This window comes from Octodon degus, unplaced genomic scaffold, assembly GCF_000260255.1.
Source record: "Octodon degus isolate 3935 unplaced genomic scaffold, OctDeg1.0 scaffold00165, whole genome shotgun sequence".
Lineage (NCBI taxonomy): Eukaryota > Metazoa > Chordata > Mammalia > Rodentia > Octodontidae > Octodon > Octodon degus.
Window position 1 is genome coordinate 4,227,968 of NW_004524741.1, and position 9,591 is coordinate 4,237,558.

At 34.5% G+C, this 9,591-nt stretch overlaps 1 protein-coding gene across 2 annotated transcripts in view; it reads left to right on the forward strand.

The window, feature by feature from the left end:
* The window catches only part of LOC101577927 (solute carrier family 7 member 13-like), a 44,585-nt gene that overhangs the window by 20,468 nt on the left and 14,526 nt on the right, over positions 1-9,591 (forward strand). The gene's annotated exons all lie outside the window — the stretch shown is intronic.

Genomic DNA, 9,591 nt, shown 5'->3' on the forward strand with positions numbered 1-9,591 from the left:
CTCTCCTTAGGCACACTCTACATTATCAATCACTTTCCTCTGTGGCCCCATAACCTCCTTGATCAGAAAATTTGGGACACTACTGAGTTACATGACATTACAGTACAAGTTCTCATATGTCCTGAGTCTTAATTGACCTTGGAAGGCTAGGGCCAAAATGTTGGCCTTCCTTGCGGCCCTCCTTTTTCTCTAATTTTGGTCTGTAGACTTAGGTTGTTAACCCTCCAGAAGAGAAGCTTATTGTTATTACCATACAACCTAGGCTATTAAGCTTAACCTCACTATCTGTCTGAATATCAAACATCTTAGGCATAACAAGGAACAGGTACTTTTCATCAAGTATTGATATGTTGAACTTTAAGTCCCTACAGAATAGGATGAAAAAACATTTAAAAAATTAAAATATATTTTTAAAATAGGCATAAAGAATTATATAATTCTTATGTTTACATTAACAGGCTCTTGATGCTCCTCCACACAGTGAATTAAGCAAGACCCCCAGTAGCAATGATACAAACAATATATAGTAATAACAAATGAAGGAAACATACAATCTACAGGAATAGAATGGGCATATGATAAGAGCTCACAGTGTCAAAACTGGAAGGCGTTGGTTCTCCTGAAATTCCTAATATTATGCAAGGATCTAGATGGGTTTTAGCAGGAATCATGTTCTAATGAAACCTAACTCAACCCATGAGCCTAATTATTCCCCAAATCATATTCAACATATCTGTGTATTGCACATCCATGCCCTAAATATTTTCCAATCACCTCACCGATTACTACACAAAATTTTGCAAAGGACATATAGGTAGGAACCTTAACACTCATCTATCATGAAAAAGAGCTTCTGATCATATATTTTATGGCAAATTTCATAATATTTAAATTTTCTCTAGACATGAAACCATAATTACAATGAAACTGAAAACAACCCAGGGGCATGTATTTTTGTTTAAGAGTACTCATGGGATGCTTAGAATAACATGGTGTACATTAGATATTGGAATTCTCAAATGTTCATACAGATCTCCTTGCATTTTTGACTATCAGATTTTTGCATGAACGTTCTCTTTTTCACATGTCTTTGATCTATATCCTACCTTATTGTCATTCTGGAAGACATGATTGCCATAAGTCATAGTAAATTTTTTCAAGCCAGTGGTCTCAAATTTTCAGAACTGTTTTTCATAGGATAGAGTTGTCATTTAAGTTACTAAATATGTTTCATATTAAGAATATTTAATCACTATTAAAATTTATAGGGAAAATCCATATTTCAACATAAAATAAACTGTTGTTTTCTCTTGTTATTAGAATCAAAGTGTTACTTAGTAAAGAAAAAATTTAGTGATGAAGCTCAAAGGATCAGAAAGATGTTTCCCACCATGCTTATCAGAAACTACAGACAGAGGAGAGAAAATATGAGGCCTTAGATTCTCAAGAACATTGCTTTAGAAGCTCTATTTTCTAGCAGGGATAGCTTGTGAGGCATATGACACAAACACACATATTTTCTTGTATCTCTAACTTATGACCTGTGAAAAGGCCTCAGAGAAAAAGTAGTTGTCATGAGAAGAGCCTTCACAAATTGAATATTCATTCCTCATCCATTTTTTTGATACAGCAGATATTAGAGAAGGACTATTGCTGGAAGCCAGGCTAGAGGAGAAAGATGAGAGCTCAGGAGGACAGATTACATCAATGAATGTGCCAGGTATCATGCAATTCACACCCAACCATAAGATTCTCAAACATTATACCTCAAGTCCTTTAAACTTGTGCAAATTGTTTTTCTACCTCAATTCCCTTAGATGTTCTTGCACATTAACTATGCATTTATCCATGCAAGACACTTAGACTTCACCTTGCTGCAATCTACATGATACAACTTTTCTGCTGTGGATAAAGAACATGACAAGTCAATGTCTTGAATGTTAGCACAGTACTTTAAAGTTTCATTTCTGTAATTTCAAGTGAATATATTATTCCAGGGAAATAGCAGCTAAGGGAATATTAGATAAATTATTAGCAAGATAAAAAACAGAACAATAAGTTCTCATAGCTTTCGTAAGTTCTTCAATCAAGATAACAAGACTTGGTTCAAAAAAATGATGTGGATGCAAACCTTATTTTAATGCATTGTTATCCAGTCATCCTCCATGAGCTATCCAGCTCCTTTACTGGCAAAACCTGACTTCTAAAAGGATTGTGGCCTGAAAAAACAAAACATGTCTGGCAATCTCTACTCCTTGGTATTAATTAACCTGTATTGGCAGACAGCCTTGAATCACTCCATTTGCTCAGTGGAAAATCATTACAGTTAGACTTTACAGTTTAACCACATGTGGGATAATCTATGATGTGAGGGAAGGCCTGAAGAACATGTACATTTGTAGTAGAAGATTGGCCTTCACCCCACGTGAACATTTCAAAATCTGCGTTTTCCAATGACAAGCCTATTAAATTTTATTTAAATTAAGTAGAGGTAAGATAAAGATTTTAGTAGTCTTTTATGATAGTTAACATCACAGACTCACTCATAACAAAAGTTCTTTTATAACTTCCTAGCCATAATTACACCTTAGAAGGATGGGCACACACTCCTATATCACTATATTTACCATTCTCATTCTACATCATATCTATATGCATATTTTCCTCTTATCTTTCAAAATTTTCTTTAAGGCTTGAGGAGAATAATTCAGTTGCCTTGTCCATCAACCTATGTGAAATGAACCACCTGGAACCTGGCAGTTGGCCTGAACATAGGAAGACTATGCACCATGACTAGATGGGATTCATCCCAGTGATGAACAAAATGCTGTTCATTATAGTTCTGGAAACATCATCTAGAACAATTAGAGAGAGAGAGAGAGAGAGAGAGAGAGAGAGAGAGAGAGAGAAAAGCAATAAGAATTGGAAATGAAGTTAAATTATCCTTATTCACAGATGACAGGATACTGTAAATGGAATGTTGAAAAAATTACACCAAGACATTCCTAGAATTAATAAACAAATAAAGAAGTATAAAATAATACATGCTCAACACTCAAAAATAAATAGCATTGCTCCACACAAACAAGAAATTCACTGAGACAGATATTAGGTAAGCAAAACTCTTCTCAATAGTATCCAAAAATTGAGATGCTGAGGAATTAATCAAACAAAGGAAGAAAAAGATCTAACCCATGAAAATTACAATATCCAAAAGAAGAAATTCAAGAGGATTTCAAAAATCAGAGATATTCCTTGCTCCTGGATAGGAAGACTGAACAGTATGAAAATGACTATAATCTTAAAACAGTATTACAGATTTAATGCAATCCTATTCAAAATAGTATCAGCATACCTTCTTGATCTATAAAATATTTTCCTAAAATTCATTTGGAAGTAGAATAACAAAAATAATCCAGGGCAGCAAATGCAAGTTAGGAAACATTAAAATCCCTGACATGAAATTATACTAAAACTTAAAATAAAACCAGCATGATTTTAGCAAAACATAAACAAAAACAACTAAGGATCAATTGTACAGATTAAAAGATGTAGACATAAATACAAACACACTCAGTCAACGTATCTTCCACAAAGAGTCCAACCAGGTTCACTGGAAGAAAGGTAGCTTCTTTAACAAATAGTGCTGGAAAAACTGGCTTTTCAGATGCTGAAAACTGCAGCTAGATCCAAGTGAATCACCATGCTAAAGTCAAATTCAGTTAAATATCCAAACATTAAAACAGAAATCCTAAATCTATAGGAAGAGAAATTAAAGTTCTTGAAGACATAGGGGCAGGCAGAGTTCACAAAGCTGAAATTGCATAGGAAATTCCTCATAAAATGAACTAGTGATATCTCATTTTATTGACAAGTTTTGGCACATCAAAAGAAATCACCAAAAGAGTGAAAACAATACCCACAAATTGGGGGAAAAAAGTAATCAATTGTAACTCAGGCAAAGGATTTCTATCTAGAATTTTTAAAGAACGAAAACAAATGTGGAGCCAAAATTCAAACACCCAATTAAAAAGTGGAAATCTGAGATGAATACACACCACATAGAGGAAGAAATGCAAATGGAAAACAAATGTATGACACAATATTTACTGCCACTACTCATTTGAGGAATGCAAATTAAAACAACACTGAGATTCCATATCACCACAGAAAGACTAGCTATCATAAAGAAATCAACTAAAAACAAATGAGGCAGAGGCTGCAGGGAAAAGGAATCTTTCTCGACTGTTGGTAGTAATGTAGCTTGGTACAGACTCTATGTAAATCAGTGAGGAGATTCCTCAAACACTAGGATTATAAGTACCATTCAACCCAGCTATTCCCATTCGGGAAATGTTTCCAGAATAAATGAAAACATGATAACATGATGACACAGTTATATATATATGTGCATCCCCCTTTTTTTTTTTTTTTTTTTTTTTTTTGGAACCAGGGATTGAATTCAGACCCTTGCGCTTGCCAGGGAAGAGCTTCTTCTACTAAACTATCTCCTCAGCCCCATGCATCCATTTTTAAAGTAGCAAAATTTGTCATAGCTCAATTTTTGAAACAATACAAATGACCATCAAATGAGAAATGGATAAAAATATGACATTTTTATGCAATGGAGTATTACTCACCTATAAAGAAAGACAAACTTGAGGCTTTAAAAGGTAAGCAGATGCGGGGCTTGTGAGATAGCTCAGTGGTCTAAAGCACCTACTTAGAACAAGCTTAGCAAAGCACAGGGACCGCAGTTCAATCCCCCAGCACCACATGCCAGCCAGCCCCACCCCCTGGTGGGCTGAGCTGGCCACACACACACACACACACACATAAATAAAATTAAAAAAAAAAGGTAAGCAGATGCAACTAGACGTTGTACTCATAAGTGAGATAAATCAGACCCACATGAGTAAACCTTCTATTGGCTCCATTGTGTAAGGAGTATATAAAATATGAAAGCTACAATAAATATATTAAAGTGAATGACACTGCTGAAAAGGAATGAAGAGTTGTAGTGTGGGAAAGAAAAAAAATGGAAGGGGGAAAATCATGAACATATATAATTAGGGTACCTAAGGTAATATACTACTAACTTCTATCACTTTGTTGATGATGTCAATTAATGCTTAAAATTTAGACTTTGAACAATTTACGCACTTGTTTCTGGTAATCTGTGCAACTGCACTGGAGACAACCATGTGCAATATAATAATCACTGTTGAATGCCTATCGTCTTGGGGTTGGTTATTTTGAAATTGTGTATCATCTATTATCTTATCTATTATTTTTATTCTCTTTGAAATAAAAAAATCAAAGGCTATAAAACAGTGTCGCATGCAGGGGGAACCCAGAAATAAAGTATAACTTGCTATACAATTTCAGGCAAGTTAGATTTCAAGCTAAGATTGAGGAGAACAGAAAAGAGGATCTCTATATATTCGTGAGAGGAACTCAAGAGTAAAAAGTAATAATTATAAACATAGATGCACCAAATACCGGGACACAGAACTTCATAAAACAAATTCTAATAAACATGACAAAGAAGATGGTAGCAGGTTTCTAAGCAGGTTTGAACTTAATACACACAGGTGAATAGAAGTATGGTGGTGCTGAATGTGGGAGGCCCATATGAGGATTATTTTCAGGAGCATAAGAGTCAGAACTGGAGAGGCTGAAGGGAGGCTGTTAGGAAGGCTCTTTGAGGAAGTTGTTGGAGCAATGGAAGATACTGGTTCTCTTGGACTGTTCTACTAGAATACTTCATCATGCTGGATTTCCTGGTCAACTTGGTAGCTCTCCTCTGAGGAGGAGCTTGTGACCTCACTGTCACTGAGATTAGTCGTGGTTCATGTTGAGTTTCAAGATCTCGCCCTCAAATTGAGCATCGATGCCAGGTTCCAGAGGGCAGAATGGTATAATATGCTTCAGTTACCTGAATGTCAGATTGTTTCCCCATATGTGGGAAGTTTTCTGCTATTACTTCTGCCCATACTGCTTTTATATTATTTGTATTGACTCCTTCCTTTTCATTGATGCCTATTAATCTTATGCTTTACATTGTCTTGCGGATGTTGAATTATTTATTTTCTGCATCCTAATTGTTTTTAAGAGATCTTTTCTTACCTTTCTTACCTTTTCAGTTGTGACAATGGTGTCTTCAAGGTCTGAAAGTCTATTTTCACTTTCATTCAAATGGTTTTGTCAGCTTGTGATCGAGGTTTTTAATTCGCTGTATATCACTTTGAGTCTGCTTCATGTATTCCATTTCTTTTCTATATTGCTCATTGAAACATACCATCATTTTTGTATTCTCTTCTTTTTTAATCAGATTCTTCTTTAGAAGCACTTAGTAATTCTTTCATTATAGTTATTTCTTTTTTTTACTTCAGAAACTATTTCTGATCTGCTTTCCTGTATACCTTTCTGCAGTTGTTTCTTTATTTCAGATGCTATTATTTCAGAGATTTCAGATTTGTGCTTTCCAATTTCTTCTATGCTAATGTTTCCTGCATTTGTTCTGGGTGGGCTTGGGGCCTAAGATAGCATTTTGTTCTTTTCTTTGTCATTTTATATAGCACTGTCTTCTGACATTTGGTGTAGAGCTTTGGTAGAGTTAGTACTGTAGCACCAGGTCCAGATCTACCAAGTTCAAACTTGTCCAGGTGGGTAAGACTTGGGTCTGGCTGCTGTGCTCACTTCTTCCCACTGCAGCCCTCAGCAGTGAGCCCGCTGTGCCACTCTGGCAAGATGTTCTGCTTCTGAATCAGCTGGGTGCGTCTTGCCTCTCTACAGGGAGTTCTGCCACAATGTTCCACATTGGGCCTGTCTGATGCAGGAAGCTCTACACACACTCCTGGCCTAGTTGCTGGCTGAAATGAGGATCCAGTGGACCAGCAGGTGATCCCACTCACATGCCATAACTGGGTGCTGGCTGGAGTGAAGATCCAGAGGGCCCTGACGGGGTCCCACTCACAGGCTAGGCCTGCTCACTGGCTGGAGTGGGGATCTGGCGGGACCTAGTGGTCCCACTCACAAACCAGACCTGGGTGCTGGTTCAATGTACCCATTTTATGCAGTTAATATAATCATTGTATTTTATAATTATGTAATACAAGAAAGTAATAAACTCAAAAAATAAACTTAGAATAGTCTCATTAAATAACAAGTTGTCTTTCACAGGCAAATGATAAAATACATATATCCCACAATGATATTGAGAAAACTACATTTTAGAAGAACTTTCAAAAATCCAGAAAACTTACATTTACTTTGTAAGACACCTTTTCATAGAACATTGGATTGGCAGGCTATCACATTTTATAGTTGTCCTTATTTTGGGATAGATCAATCCTGTGGTTAGAAAGACAATGACGTGTGTGCAGAATGCTGTGGAGCACTGCATCAGAGGAAGTAAGCTATCACAATCAATACCATGTGTTCTTTTTTTTTTTTTACTTTTCATTTTACTTTTTTATTTTATTAGTACATTTTAGTCTAATAATAACATTCCTCATAGGGAATTTGTACTTATAGATGGTACATCTTCCTTCATTTTTTTCCATTTCCCTCCCTTCCCTTCAGTTCTTTCTTCCCTCCTTTTTTCAATTAATTTTATTGATAAAGAAAAAGCAATTAGACAGTTTCAAAACAGGTTAGTAGGACAGTCATAATAATTAATACATTGAATATTGCTGTCTTCATAGCAGTTATTCATAATACAAGATGCAGGCATGTTCTTCATGTACATAAATATAACAGTAAGCATGGCGATTTGAATTATTGTGGGTCAAGATACAGTGGCCCTATGAAGATTTCCATGCTTAAGAATGGTTGCAAGCTGTCACATGCAAATAGATGGTTTGTGTCTTATTATTTTTAAAAGGAGATGTCTTAACTGGTGTTAAAAGTAATGTTAATACATGACATATACAGGTTTTCAGGGTAAATTTTGAGGGGATTTGACTGACCTTGTCAAATACAAAAGTTACATTTTTTGTTAGATAGTTCCTACTTTATCTTGGTATTAACCAGCCAGCAGAAAAGTATAAAAATGCAGCATAAAAAGTAAAGCCATATTAATATGCTGAGCTGTAAAAGACTCAAGTCAACAACTTCTAACATTGCCAGTCATGCAGATAACTCACTACTATTATAGACTACTGGAGTATATTAGATTACTTTGCTGAATTCATGCATCTACAATATATCAATTCTAAGCTTGTGTGTGTAATGAAGTCAATAAATAAAATTTAAAGTTTCAAAAAATAACCACCATGCCATATTTCTTACATTGAATTCTACTATAAAGATTTATACTGGCTTTCAGAACTATCAATACATTCAATTCAGTACCACATATGACAATATCCTAAAGACTACTTACAAAAAAATTTTGTCAGAGATGGAATATCCATCTCTGACAAAAGTAAACAAAAAAGGTGACATAAATGAAGGACAATTTTGTAGTGAAATATATAGACATATATATGTATGTATGTATATATTTATATATATATGTATATGTATAATAGCTAGCATAGATATACAGCTGCTTTCTCTTAGTTCAGTGATAAAGTTTTGAATAGTGTTTGGACAAGATATCATGTCTGCATCTGGTACTATGAATAACTACTACAAAGACAACAATATGCAAAGTATTAATTATTGTGACAGTCCTACCAACCTGTTTTGAAACTGTCTTATTGCTACTGCTACTTCTTTCTCAATAAAATTAATATAAGAAGGAAAAAAAAAACCCAATGAGTTTCCCTAAAATCTTCAGTCATCACTTCCAACTCCACCCTTTGAGGACTTTCTTAAAGCTGCAGCAGGAGCTGTCCAGACAAGTTTTGATTGGGAAAAAGGAAAGAGAAATTCTTAAATGTTTATATTTACTTACAATCTAATGTATGCTACAAGAGTTACATTTAAATTGAAGGTATGGATTGTTACAAGTTCCACATGATGGATGGGATCATTGTGTATATCTAAATTGTACCAGAAAACCTAATGAAAATAAATAAATAAAATTATATCTGTTGCAGGGTTTGATAGATACCATTTTGAAAGTTAAATTGAAACTATGTATCTGAGAACAAGGAGTATTCTTTGGTAAAATTCAAAATAAAATAGTTGTCGGATAACTTTTTGTCTAAAGGAAATAAATCCTCGAAAATATGAGTTGATATTTTATGTTACATCTTCCTAATATATAGGCTTAAAATACTACAAAAGCATGAATAAAAGTTGTCAATACCTCTTAAACTTCATACTCTTGATTAATTTAGTATAAATTTTCAAGTATTTAAGGGAACATCATACTGATTTCTTTTCTCTTATGATGTTCAACATCTGCTATTCTGATCAAATGCATATTCTATATAACTGAGATTAATGTTTGTAGCAACAGCAACACTGAAAACAGAAATTCTAAGCTTGGGTGTGTAATGAAGTCAATAACTAAAATTTAAAGTTTCAAAAAAATAACCAGCATGCCATATTTCTTACATTGAATTCTACTATAAAGATTTATACTGGCTTTCAGAACTATCAATACATTCAATTCAGTACCACATATGACAATAT